The sequence below is a fragment of the Cyclopterus lumpus genome, chromosome 17, assembly GCF_009769545.1.
Source record: "Cyclopterus lumpus isolate fCycLum1 chromosome 17, fCycLum1.pri, whole genome shotgun sequence".
Lineage (NCBI taxonomy): Eukaryota > Metazoa > Chordata > Actinopteri > Perciformes > Cyclopteridae > Cyclopterus > Cyclopterus lumpus.
In genome coordinates this window covers 16543675-16558105 of record NC_046982.1, presented here as the reverse complement: position 1 = coordinate 16558105, position 14431 = coordinate 16543675, and positions in this window count along the sequence as shown.

Below are 14431 nucleotides of genomic sequence, written 5' to 3'. Positions count from 1 at the left end.
CACTACTCCGCTCCTCCGCTCCTTTCACTGCTTATCGGTGGCCGCCCGCATCCGCTTCAAAACATTGGTGCTTGCGTACCGTGCTGCGAACAGATCGGGTCCGGTCTACATCCAGGACTTGGTCAAACTGTACACTCCAGCCCGTTCACACCGCTCGGCATCTGCCAATCGGCTTCTAGCTCCTTCACTTCGAGCTAATCACTCAACAAAGTCACGACTGTTTGCTGTCCTGGCTCCTCATTGGTGGAACGAGCTCCCCATTGACATCAGGACAGCAGAAAGTCTCTACACCTTCCGTCAGAAACTAAAAACACATCTTTTCTGACTATACCTTGAATAAAAACCAATTAGCACTTCAGTGGCACTTGAATGGCACTTAGCATACTTATGGTATTTTTTTAGTTTGGCTTTCTTGAAGAAAAGTTACTTTCTTGATTCTTGTTGTTCTGAGTTTGTACTGAATGCACTAATTGTAAGTTGCTTTGGATTCAAGCATCAGCTAAATGTAATGTAAAGTAAATACTCACTGCATCACTGTGTGTCAATCCAGTGCTGAAGATAATCCTTAACTAATGCTCTATTTACTCCTGCTTAAGTAACATTTGCTAAAAATTACAGTATCGTGCTGTTTAAGGAAAATGTATGAACCTTTTGTAACAGAACAGGCTCCGTATGGGTCCGTATTGTTGGATGATATCTTCGGACCCCCCCATCACATTTCTGACGACAGATTTGGAGGAGCTGTGTCTGACTATCACTGTAACGGTGTTGCACTGGTCTGTACACAGAAAGGTCAGAAATAAAGAAAACCTAGAGAGTGCAAACCCTTGCTCCTTTCTCATCTCCACACAGCTGACCAAACCCGGCGTGGATATCGGATTGTCAATTCTGAAGCTGTGGGGGGAGGGCGTCTCCAAAGCTGTTCAACAATCATACGTACTTACGCACAATGGCCCTTTGAGCTCAATGCTAACATCGGCATGCAAACACCACACAATGACAAAGCTAACATGCTGATGTTAGGAAGGTGTCATGTTTACCATCTTAGTTTAGCATGCTAGCATGCTGGCATGTGTTAATTAGCTCTAAACGCAAAGTGCAGCTGAAGCTGCATTGACAAGTTAGTTTTGCAGGTGTAACCTACTCCAGGGTATACACCTTGGTCTGGGTTCAGAGGGAGCCACACTTTGAGTGTAATAACTATAAATACAACAACACAAGTGCATCCAGTGAACTCGTTTGCCTACGAATAGCAAAACAATCACAATATTTCCATGGATATGAACCACAATGGGCACTTTAAATCAATACATCTGGTCTTTTAACGAAGCTTGGTTTGGTGATCACCTTAATGCATTACGAGTATTTGTCCTTATGTGGGATTTCTGCACAGTTTCAAGTAACTCCCGAGTCAATAGCCGCTTTCACACATCCTGTTGGAGGCGGGACATGTTGTTCTGCCTCGCTGTCCTGTATGAAAGGTACAGGAGGTGGAAGGGCGGGACAGGAGGTGCTCACAGGGCCGAGCAAATGGCAGCACGACGACGCAGTTGTGTTAAACGCCACGCCTCACACAAACCACACACCGTGGAGGCATCGCGTGGCCATTGTTTGGTTCAAGTGTGAAAGATCAAAGCCGGCATAACGGCGGATCTTCTTCACGGCAGTATTGCAGAACCTCTGTGAGAAAGAGTCGACGGTCCTCTGACCATCGGGAAACGATAAGGAGTGAGGAGTCAGAGAGCACTCTCTAGGTACATGTTCAAGCTGGAAACAGTCCAGGTGGCTGGCACAATCCTACTACCAAGTAGATAGTTCATCCGGCTGTTTCCGTGGCAGTGTAATGCGGGCTCCTGGAAATCAAGCTGGGAGACTCGCCAGCTACTGGGAACCATTGGATCTTCTTCTCTTGACCCCCTTCATATATAGAAGAATTGACCTGCATTTACAAACAGGTTTACAGTCTTTATTCTAGTTTTCTTCATATTTCATAAAAGTGTATCTAATATTGTACAACATCATAACAACATCAAAGTACCCGCTGACTGAATGCAAATACACAACATCTTGAAAATGATTTGTTACTCTCCAATTAGAATTCTGATATTAGCATATTTTGTTTCGTTGAGCTGAGCCAATATTAGAGCCAGTAATAAAACACATATCTTACACATTAAACCTCACTCTCTTGGTGAAGCAAAATACATTATATTTGTGTGTAGAAACACAGTACCTGTTTCACCAATTGAGTGAATAAGACTCTGGCGGTCTCGTGGCTTCAGCAGGAAAAGCCGTTTCCACTGCTTGACTTCAATAACTCAATAACTAGTTCTCATCCTGCAGCTCAACATTGTTACAGAGAGCTGCTTCTTCTAGCTCAACATGGCGGCTCGGTGGGACTTCTCAGATATCGCAGATTCTCCTCCGTTTTGAGAACTGAATTATTGATTTAAATAGCTGCAATACAATCTCCTCAGTATATTCATTTTATTTAACTGGGGCAAGCTGAGTGTCGTCACTCCTTGGTCGATTTTATTGGAATTGAAATGCTTTCCAACAGGGTCCTGTGGTTGAAGGTCTGTCTTTTAACGCCTCACTGCTGCCACAATGTGCATCTGTTAAAAATTCGATGTAAGTCAATATAATATTTGTTTGTAACAAAACTATTCTGAGGTTTGTAAAATTGCGATGTGATACCATAGATGTGTTGGTGTCGGTATCAAAAGAGATTTTAGAAGTGCAATCAGTGACTATTATATAAAAACACTTTTAAGTTGAATTAACTGAGGTATTCTAGCCTTCATAAGCATCCACCACTTTCTAATCAAATCGCTTTCATCAAGAGCTCATCTAGTTGTTGCAAACTATGTTAATGTGTTAAAATGAGCAGATGATCCACCAGTGTGGTTGCAATCAGCACAGACTTTCATTACTGTATGTTAGAAAGTAATGCGAAGGCACAGCAGAGGAAAAACAAGGCGATTATGAGTCAGCACCGGCGGGAAAAAATCTCTCTCCTAATTAAATCAAGTGTGCCCTTCACTTTGATAAACTTCCATCTTTTTTTTTTGATCGTGCGGTGGCTACTGGTAACGCTCATTGGATATGCTGTAAAAATGAAGTGCAGAATTTAAGCTCCCTGAATGAGATTAAATTCAGGTCCTTAAATGGAAATCACTTGAGAAAAAAGGTGTGTGTGTTTCATGCAGACAGGACTCATCTTAGTCCTCAACTGCAGCTTTAAGGCAGGATTCAAATAGAAGCTTAACATATTTAAAAAAGGCTTGACAACAAGTTCATTAATCTTGCTTACATTGTACATGTTTTATACATTAGATTGGTACTGTTCAAGGTACATAGGATCACATTATGTAATATTAAAGCATATTTGCGAAAGTTTTTGTTCTCCACCATGCCGTATGTCTGCTCATAAAAAATGTGTCTACAATGAGGCATACAAGTGAAAAGAGACCAAAGATGATTACCAATGCATTATCAAAAAGACTCCTCTGGAAAAGAAGAATGTCCCAGCCTTCTGCTTAAATGGTTTTAGTAATTGGAAAAATGCCATTGAAAGCTTGAATCGCCATCAAGCGAGTAAAGCACCCCATCATGCTGTACCAACACATGCATTGGAGAAAACGCCAGTTCACACCCAACTACTAAGTGCAATGGCTAACACACAGCAGGAGGCAAGGCACTGTCTAATTAAAATTATGGGATGCATGAGGTATCTTGCTAGACAGGGGCAATGGTAATTTGTACCACCTTGTTAAATTAATTTAAATAAGTTCCAAGTTACACAAATGTTAATATAGTTTAATAAAGTTTGCCTGTTCAACATAATATCAACAACTTTTTTTATATGGCGGGGGGGGGGGGCCTGGCAGTGTCCCTACCAATGCTGAGACCAAACCTACGCCTTTGAGATGACATCATAGGGTTATTTTCTCAGACTTGACAAAGCTCCTTCAGAATCACAGAAGACGTTGTTACCATGACGGGTAAATTGACTTTGACATTTAAAATGTTGGATGTCCCCTTTAAGTTGATTTACGAGGATTAATAAAACACCACATTAGATATGCTCAATGTGACTATAGAGGTAAAATGTTGATGTTCTTTAGGATTATTTAAAACAGCTTTACCGTGTATATGCTTTCTCATTACCTTAAAACACATTTGCACACACACACACACACACACACACACACACGTGTGTGTCGCTCTTCTTTCAGTCACTGTTTCTCAGCATGAATGTTTACACCAGAAACAGCAGGAAAGTTTCTTCTTCTTCTTCAGTCCTCCTAAATCAGATTACAGGGACTCTGAATTCCTGCCAGCCCTTTAATGACCAGAACAAGATGAAGACATGAAAACTCACGAGAGAGCATGCACTTTTCTTTTGGAATCGTACAGAAGAGCTTTTATTTAGTTAGACTACACAAGTCTAACTTCATAGAACATCGTCTGTGTTCTCGCCAAGAGAAGCTTGCAGGCTATCAACATCAAGAGGACTGACCATCACTAAATGTACATAATGCATGTACATTTAGTACATGCATTATAATTTAAAAAACATTAAGCAGTCTCAGAGAGCTTGATTGGATTAGCCATTTGACCTCACTTAAGATGTCAGCAGCTGTGTGACAGGTGTGTGTGCAAAATGAGGATGAAACTTTATTATTATTATTTTATGTTCTTATAAATATACTATATATATATATATATATATATATATATATATATATATATATATATATATATATATGTATATATATATATATTCTTACGTATTCTTGACCTACAGTGTATGACATAGATAATGTATTGTTTGTCAAAGGATTATGTTGATTTGGTCTAAAGTGACACATAAAGGCTGCATACTGCATGATCATGCCAGACAGATGTCTGAATAGTAATGAACTGTGACTCAAATGCAATGATTGTAATTATCATGATCATTCTGTGTGACATGTGAGAGCGTCTGTGTGTGACAACAACATGAACACTGCGTATAACACAAGAAAATGCATGACGTGAAATGAAACAGCCTGCAGATGTAACAAAGCAGACAACATTTAGACAGATTTGGCTTCAGTGTACAACCGCGTAGCCTCCCTGTGCACATAACAAGATACATTTGTCGTATTTAACAGTTTCTACTTTGCCCTCTGGCTGTATAGTTTATATATTTGAGGAAATCTACATTTTCATTAGCATAGGGAAAAGCCCATTTACGCGTTTTAGTAACGTCAGCTTTCAAGTTGGTTGAGTTCATTCATTCATTGGTCTGCAGCTGCTGAACCAGTACGGCTCCACACGAATTACGCCGCAAAGTAATCTGTGTGCATTATGAAAGGCACAGTGCGACGTCAAATCCTGATTTTAACATTAACATTTTGTAAATAATACATAACTGATCATGACCATTGGAGATTTTCTTTGAGTGCCGCTACAACACATGTATGACATGTTGTAAAGCAAAGTCCTGAAGTCCCTCTTCTTCAAACTGAATCTCCCATTTTCTCTCGACTTTTCATTATCCGCACAAATCTCCCAGTGTGCTAACAAGCCGCTACGCTGAGTGAGTGAACAGACGGAGCTCAGGGGGGAGAAGAGGATCAGAGAGACATGGAGCTCTTGGGTTGGTGTGTGCTTAGAGATTCACTTTTTTTTCCCCCTTCCACATACAGCTGGGGCTCAATTAGTGTCCATTTTTACTAATTAAGTACACTCTGCCCGAATCAGTGGTGCAAAAACTAACGTTGTTTTTGAAATCATATGCTGTATCCGGCGTACTGCCCCTGAGGCAGGCTGGAGGCCCTTCTACTGTACATTGCTCATCCTCTTCCTCTTTCTTTCTCTCTTCATGTGCTCAGAGATGAAGAGAGGAAACGAAGCACTCCCAGTGGTTTTCAGTAAGTCTTTTTCCAAGTCTTGTTTACACAAAATCGTACACGCTAGAAGAGCATGTTTTTAACAAATTAGGGAAGAGCAACAGTGTCGATGTTTAATTTGAAACCTTACGTGATCCCGATCTTCTTAAACTGGAGCCCTTGATGTTAAGCCTCTAATTCGGCATGATGCTCGTCACTGTAGCACCGTGCTAATGCCCGGCTACAGGCATGGTCGTGGAGTTCTGAGCATATTTCCCTAACAATGTGAAGCAGAGTAAGCTTGGCACAGCAGATACATTCTAAAGGACTTGAAGAGGAGACCAAGTCACAGACATTTACAGTGTGAAAATACCCTCACTAGTGTCTGAAGTTAACACTTTGTAGTATGATATGTGTTAAATTGCTACCACAGAGAGAATTGGGTCCGAGACTGTCAATCTCTACACACCATCTGCGTATGGTATTAATTTCCCAGACAAGACGACGGTCCTTCGGCAGAAGGGTCAGACTTCTACAAAATGATCTGTCAACCCCTTCATCCCCTGTCGCACTCTTATCAATGCTGCACACTTCCCTCTCCACTGTTGCCATGGCTACGGTTTGGCAGAGATGAGCTGTATCAAAAGCGCTCTGAGTTTAGCGAAGACTCCTCTCCACACTTACCTCTGTTATGTTGCTCTAATCCCTTCCGTTTGATCTTTTTTTGATGGAGACATTAAACCTGGAGGAATTCAGGATGTACCTTACAAAACCTTATGCCACTGTTGGACTGGATGAAATGACGATTCTCCACGGACTGATGCTGGTCCGTCTGGGCTGCTCTCTTCCAGCTAACAGATACCACCTCATTATCTGCAGTCCACAGATAGCGAACCTCGAGCCTTTCTTCTACTCCACTCTTTGAAGCTAAAGCAAAAACAATGAACTGCAATATTTTAGCTTGACGAACCCTAAAGCAGCGCTCTTTGTGCCGAATTATAATTTTAATATACTTCGTAGGCATTAGGCATCTCGATTTAAACAAGGCTATCAGTGCTAATGTCAGAAAGCTAACATGATAATGCAAATATGCTCATGTTAAGCAGGTTTAATGTGTCCAAAATCACTTACTATTGAGCGCTGTACAGTGTGAAACGTGTGTCTGACTGTGTACATGTTTCCATAATTTTCACAGTTCCACAGTGGAATGGAAAAGTAGTTTCCATGACGTGCTTACCATAAATGTCACAATGCAAAGCTCCGCCGTTGATAGATACCACATCATCCCTCAAGTGACACAAAGTAATAATGACATGAAGCTCTGCACAAAACGTCATGGCAATCCATCAAATGGTTGATGAGATGTTTAACAAATGGAATATGAACGTATTCCTGTCATCACCCAGTTCCCAGTGCTATTATGAGATAACTAAATGAACGAGCGCTTGAGCAACCCTTCAACGGCGACTCAGCGACAATGTAGTCGGACGTTTTTGTTGCTTTTGTCACTCAAAATGTGAAAGTAGCATCACAAGTAGCGGAGTGTAACTTTGCAGGCTACATTTACTCAAGTAGTGTTGCTAAATGCAAATTAGAAATACTCGAATACCACTCGACATATTGTATACTTTAACATTTAGTTAACAAACTATGACCATTGCAACTGTAATCGGATTGTTGTATTGTTGAAGTAAAATATCTGATCACTTCTTTCACCACTGACTAAAATTGATTAAAGTCCATCAATATAAAGCCCGCGGTCTCTCGATGTGCCACAGACTCAGTCTGAAGGAGTGATGAGAAGATGTGTATGACTACGTCCTGCAAATATATCTCACTCCTTTCCTCCATCCTGCGTCCTGTGGCCCTCTGTGAGAAACATCAATATCACTGACAGATGGTTAAAAACAAACAACAACAAAAAACAACAACTACATACAATAGCTCTATTTGTGCGTACTCATCTAGTCTGATTTAAAGCCAAATAATTTGCATTTCTGCTTGTGATAATGCTAAATGAGGCTTTGATTGCTGAATATTCATCTGCTGCACACTCGACTGGCTGATATAAACTATAGCAACACATTAGAGTCAGTGCCATCTTAACAAATTCACTTTCACCTGTCATATTAACTCTAACGACTGACAATGAATGCATGGAGAGTGCATGATGCAGCGCGACACGTGCACACACACACACACACACACACACACACACACACACGGCAGACACGCAGCTAAACCTTAATTGGGGGATTGGATTTTGAACGTATCATCATGCACAGACATGTTTTGTGTGCAGCGGGTATGAAAAGTTGACTGTGTGACGTGTTGTTGTGAATATGCTGGAGTTTATATGGGCTGCATGATGAATAGCTGGTGTCAGATGTTACCATGGGGATGATTACATGAAAGCAGCCAAGGCACTATAAGCATTTGGGATTTCTAGCCAACCCATCAAAGGCTTGGCAGGCCATTTATTTTCGAATATACAGGTAGTTTCAGGCGATAAGAATCTGTGTGTTTGTGTTTGTGTGTGTTGTCTGCGCAAAATAGACAAAAAGAAATCACGCTGCATTTCAGTCAAACTCTCCTCCCATTTAATTACAAAACCTGTGGCGACACATATCGCTGTCAGTTGACCCTGTTAACAGAACGAGACAGTGTGCGACATGCCGGCTCGTTCAGCACTCAGCTCGGACAGTGAGGCAGCGCTTTTGGTCGTTGTCTCTCCTCATCTTACCAGTGAACTGTAAAGCGCTCCACATGTAGAGGAGAGTCCCTGAAGCCAGCCAGCCAGCCTTCTCACTCACAGCCTTGTTGCTAACACGCTCCACAGGCCACAACAAAGGGTGCTCTGAAAACAACCTCTCAAAACTTTGACTGGTAGCCCGGCGGTGCGATCCGCCCCGATGCTCCACACAGATACTTTGCAGACTTAGAAAGATAGGAGTTAAGCTCAGAATCCACCGATCCCTTTGGTCTTTTCTTTTCTTTGCCCAATTTGGGACATCTGCTCTGAGACCAGAGCCTCCCCCCACTATGTTTACTCAAAAGCCTAAAGTCTGTCTCCTCTAGCTCTTCTCTATCCGTGGCCTTTCCCCTCCCCTGGTGGGGATTTGTCATTCAAACTGGGTTGAGGGACCCAAACCCCTCTATCTCATCAGCAAACATTCAAATGCATAATCTGTTCATTCTTTCGAACCCTTTCACATGCATGCTAATGATCTCTGTTGGCCCCTCTTTTCACCAAGAGCTCCCTGCTTTGGTGCTTTGAAACCCACCCTGGCAGTTAGATGTGGTCCTTTAGATGCTGCATCAGGCTGTATTGTGTTGCATCTTTACAGTGCGCAATGGAGAATGTCACAGTGTTTTGTGTTTTTTTCTCCTTCTGGCAACATGACAGTGCAGTCATGCAGGCTTCTAGCGGAACACACACACACACACACACACACACACACACACACACACACACACACACACACACACACACACACACACACACACACACACAACTCAGCTGTGAATTGTCACCTCCTCACTGCCACAGTCACAGTTAAAGATGTTATGAAATAATCGTATCCATTTCAGGTAGGCTGAATATGTAGCCAGAGCCAGCAGCCAATTAGCGTAGCTTAGCACAAAGACTGGACACAGGGGGAAACAGCTAGCCTGGACCAATCCAGCAGCAACACAATCCATCTGCTCGCTGATTTACACGTTATATTTAGTTTAGTTTAATCTGTACAAAAGCCAAAGTGTAAAAAACAGTCGAAGACTGTGCATTTACTCAAGTAATGTACTTAAGTACAGTTTTGAGGTACTTGTACTTTATTTAAGTAATTCAATATTATGTGACTTTCTGTTTCAGAGGGAAATACTGTTCTTTCTCCTTGATTTATAACATAAATTACTGGTTACTTTGCAGATCCAGATTATTTATTAAAAACATAATGAACAAATACATTCTGATATATTCATATGGGTTAAGCTACCCAGCAGTACATAAAATAAAGTTAGAATTACCCCCATTTTTACCAGCTGCAACACTGAGGCGACGAACACATAAATGCATCAATAATCTTACTACAACAATATGACATATTAGTATTTTATACTAATGAATACATATATTATCTTAGTTACTGGGCTGCACGGTGGTGTAGTGGTTAGCACTGTCGCCTCACAGCAAGAGGGCCGTGGTTTCAATTCCCGGTCGGAGCGGTCCTTCTGTGTGGAGTTTGCATGTTCTCCCCGTGGCAGCGTGGGTTCTCTCCGGCTTCCTCCCACAGTCCAAAGACATGCTGCAGGTTAATTGATCTCTAAATTGCCCATAGGTGTGAGTGAATGGTTGTATGTCCCTACATGTGCCCTCGATGGACTGGCGGCCTGTCCAGGGTGTCCCCTGCCTTCGCCCTATGTCAGCTGGGATAGGCTCCAGCGCCCCCGCGACCCTAATGAGGATAAGCGGTATTGAAAATGGATGGATGGATGGATCTTAGTTACTGTCGCCAAGGAGGTTATGTTTTCGATTCAGTTAGTTTGTCAGCAAGATTACAGAAAGAACTAATGCCCGAATATTCATGAAACTTGGTGAAAGGGCGTCGCATGGTCTAAGGAAGAAACTGTTTTAGAGCGGATCTGAATCAAGAGGCTGAGAGGCACATTATGGAAACAGCTTGTGGAGGCCTGCACTTTCCATGTGACCTTTGAGTAGAGGTTACATGGATTGTGAATGAAGTTTTGTTCCTTCAACCTGGAAGTTAGGGTTTCACTTCAGCTCAGTATTTCTTGGCCGACTCCAAGAAGTTACAGGTCCCAGCCAAGAAACAGTCGGGCACATAAAACCACCAATTGTCATTTGTACAAAAGAGTTTTGCTTTTGTTCGAAATAGTAAAAACAATTAGAGTTTCACCCCTCTTTCCAGTCTTTGTGCTAAGCCGACAGCTATCAGCAACTCCTCTGATGCACAGTATCCTGTCCTTCAAACCCAACAGGGCACTGACACCCGTTAATCATTGTCCGGGCCTCCAGAGGGCTTTTATTGGATCACACACTGCAGAGAGCCACACATGAGGTGGTGGGGAAGCCTCTCTGACACAGAGTGCACTGTCATGCTAATCGTCAATCCCTGCATCACTGAGGGCTTTCGTGAGGACAGTGCTGTGAGGTAAAGGCCAGGCATTATTTACCACCTCAGACCTGTATGTATGTGTGCGTGTGTGTGTGTGTGTGCAACAATTCCTCTGAGGGTAAAATTGAGTATCCCTGTAATGAGATGTTTTTACTTTCCATTGGACCCGATGCTGCTGCAAAGATTACAGATGCATTTAGTGTCAGCTGCTTCGCTGAAATGCTCAGATATAATACTTGAAGACCAGGGTTAGGGAGTAACGGATTATCTTTAACAAGATTACAATAATCTGGTTATAAGAAATGTTAAATGTAATCCGTTAATTTGGATTAAAACAGAAGAATATCTCATAACTTGTCATTTGTTTTCTGAATTATAGATTTACTGAAAAATCTGGGTGAAAATGTGAAATTATATACCGTTTTCTGAAAGGTTCATTAGTTTCTGTGAATAAAAAAAATGTAATCCAATCAACGTCTTCAGTGGGTTTGAGTGAGCAAAATCTATCACGCGTGAGTACAATTTTTAATTGTCAGGGTAAAGCACAACGGCAACAGTAAATGTGTTATGCCATGAAGAGGGCTGAATGTGAGAGCAGAGGTTGAGCTTCATGGAGATATTTATTCTACGTCTCTGATTCTGTTACATATTATCAATGATATTAATATGGATCAATACAATCTGCCTCTTTGGGATTTATGCACACAAATCTTTAGAGACAATACAGTTAACATTAAATATGGACGAACTCAAAACACTTCACTGTCGATGTCAAATCAAAGCTGATTTGAGTAAAAATAGATCATACATAGTTTCCCCTTGACTGTCATATAATGCACCACATCACATGTTATGTTGCTGCATTACTGCAGATATGTTGTCTGCGTTTCCTTCATTTCCTTTCAATCATCACTTTCTGGTGTGCAGTATCTTAGAATATTAAATTAAAATACAACACATTTTACATGAAGACTTTGTGGAATTCCTCCACTGTGAGTGTGGAGAAGAGCTGGTATCGAGTCCTTAAAAAGACGGGATTTGTGTGTTTCTCCTCACAGTTTCGGCTTAGTGCTGCATGCGCTTTGCCACAAAGAGGGTAGTTTTCCATTGATGAGCCGGCGCAGGCAGCTTCAGCACCAGCAGCAGCGAATCACTACTCTGTTAAAAGGCCCTGATGCGTAGCACACTCTCATGCCAAGCCTCCTCGCTCCAAATCTGCCTGCTTGCAGACCCCCCCCCCCCGTAATTGGAGGCATTAAACTTGCTTTGGACAGGATGGCAAATGAGTACTTTGAGCTTGGAAGAGAACTCTGACTGGTGCATTCAGAAGGCAAGTAGATGCAGCTAAATCGGACAAATCACTGCCAATCCAGCAGATCTGTGCGTGAGTGGTGTATGCAAGTGTGCATAGTTATGCATTTGGTGTCTTTTGTGTGTGTGTGTGTGTGGGGGTCTTGTTTTGGCTGGTATTTGTGCGTGCTTGTGTACATCCAGTTTGACGGCCGAGCCGCTGTTAATCTCTCAGTAATCGTGAGGATCACTCTGGGGATCTAGGGATTTGACGTTGAACTGCAGATTGCCTGGTGACTGACGGGCAACCAGCAGCCATGAAATAAAAACCGTCTGCCCTCCTGCCATCACTTCCTCAGTTTTCCCTCCTCCAAGCACACTCATTAAAACCTCTGCGAAGGACTGCCGCAGCTGATTTACCGTCACTTAATGGCCTGTAATACAATAATGAGATATTTTCCTTTAGGTTCGCTGCCATTTTGTGTCCTTTTTAAGATGCGGCAGTGAAAAACACATTACATCCAGCTCTGCTGAGATGGAGGGCAGCGAGTGTTTTCTCTAGGGAGAAGCGAGCCGCTGCAGCCTGTGAAGCTGGAGACGCTTCAAATGTTTAATGGTAAACAGGATGCAAAAATCTCACTTTGACATTGTGTCATATCTCAGATGCCGTGGGGAAATAACAAGCAGCACAATTAAGGGTCTTTACGGGCTCCTCTCGGGTTTTAGAGCCTCATTAAAAGCTGGTCCCACTACAAAACAGAAAAATGGTCAAGAATGTCTACACATCTTTTGATTTTTTATCATCTATCTACCTTCAAAGTGTCCGCATACGGTATCCTGCACATCTGGGTGCCACACAAGACCTCGGCGTTGACCGTTGCGTGTGCACATCTTGTGAGAGCAGCGGAGATGATTAGAGAACATGGAGAGAACACCACATCACCAGTCCTCCCTTTGCAGCTGCTGTCTGAGCAGCGAGTCACAAATGGGTAAGTATGACCCCCCCCCCCCCCGGAGCCCCCCGACCAAAGAGCTCCTTTTCAGTCAATAAAAACAGAAGGTGACAGCTTCTCTCATCTGCACTGGAATGGAAAGAGATCCGGTTTTGTGTCCTGGTTGACGGATTAAAGCCAAACAACACTGACATTTGGTGTGAAGCCAGATTAACTTTCCCTTCTTGAAGCCTCTCCAGCAGCAAGAGAGACTGAAATCCCCAGAATAGTCCTGTGGTCTTGCTAATTGGCGAGCCGCGTGGACCAGCCTTTGATTAATCTTAAATCTTAATGAGTCCATCCAAAACTGCTGTGCTATTCTGACTGAGGAGGTGAAACACACTTGCTATTCCGTCTATTCATCCCCCGGTCGGATAAGAGGAGACCCGAAACTTAGCCTGGTGAACCCGACAAGAAATCAAAGAGAATACCAGAGGTCCGTTTAATAATTTATTTTGCATATGATTATCGTAAAAATACTGAAAGAGAAATGCTTATTTTTGTTCTAGTTTTCTTGAGTTTTTTTCTTCTTTTTACAATCTAATACACCTTTAATTGCACAGGAAAAAGTCTGCCCTAACAGACACACATTTTCTTCTTTCGTTGTGACATATAGTTTCAGATATGTAATGACCATTTAAACTGCAATTTCTCCAATTGTTTGCTCCTTCACAATAAACAAACAAGCATATAAACGAGGGTCATAGAGAGGCCAGAGTCAGGTCAGATGGTTGTAAATACTGAGCTGACTGGTCTAATAGAAATATAGTATTATATACAGGCAGTTGTTTAAGATAGGAACTGCGCTGACAGCTGGCGTGCTGAAGAAAACACATGTCAGAAGAAATAAACCAATGAGTTCTACATTAGTGTTTGTAGGTCAGGTCAATATTAAGGTCACAAAGCTATCATCTGGATATTGACCTTTTTAATTCCCACTGATCCGCAACACATTCGCCAAAGTAAAATATACAACACAGCACTACCACAGGCGCTTTTCGTTTATAATTATTCTGTCTCTGCAGAACATTCCACTTCTTGATTTCACTCATTCATGTCTGTCTTGTTTGTTAATGTGTGTGAAAAAACAAGCATTGTAATAAAAAAGTTAAGCCCCGGTGCTAATAAAAAAAAA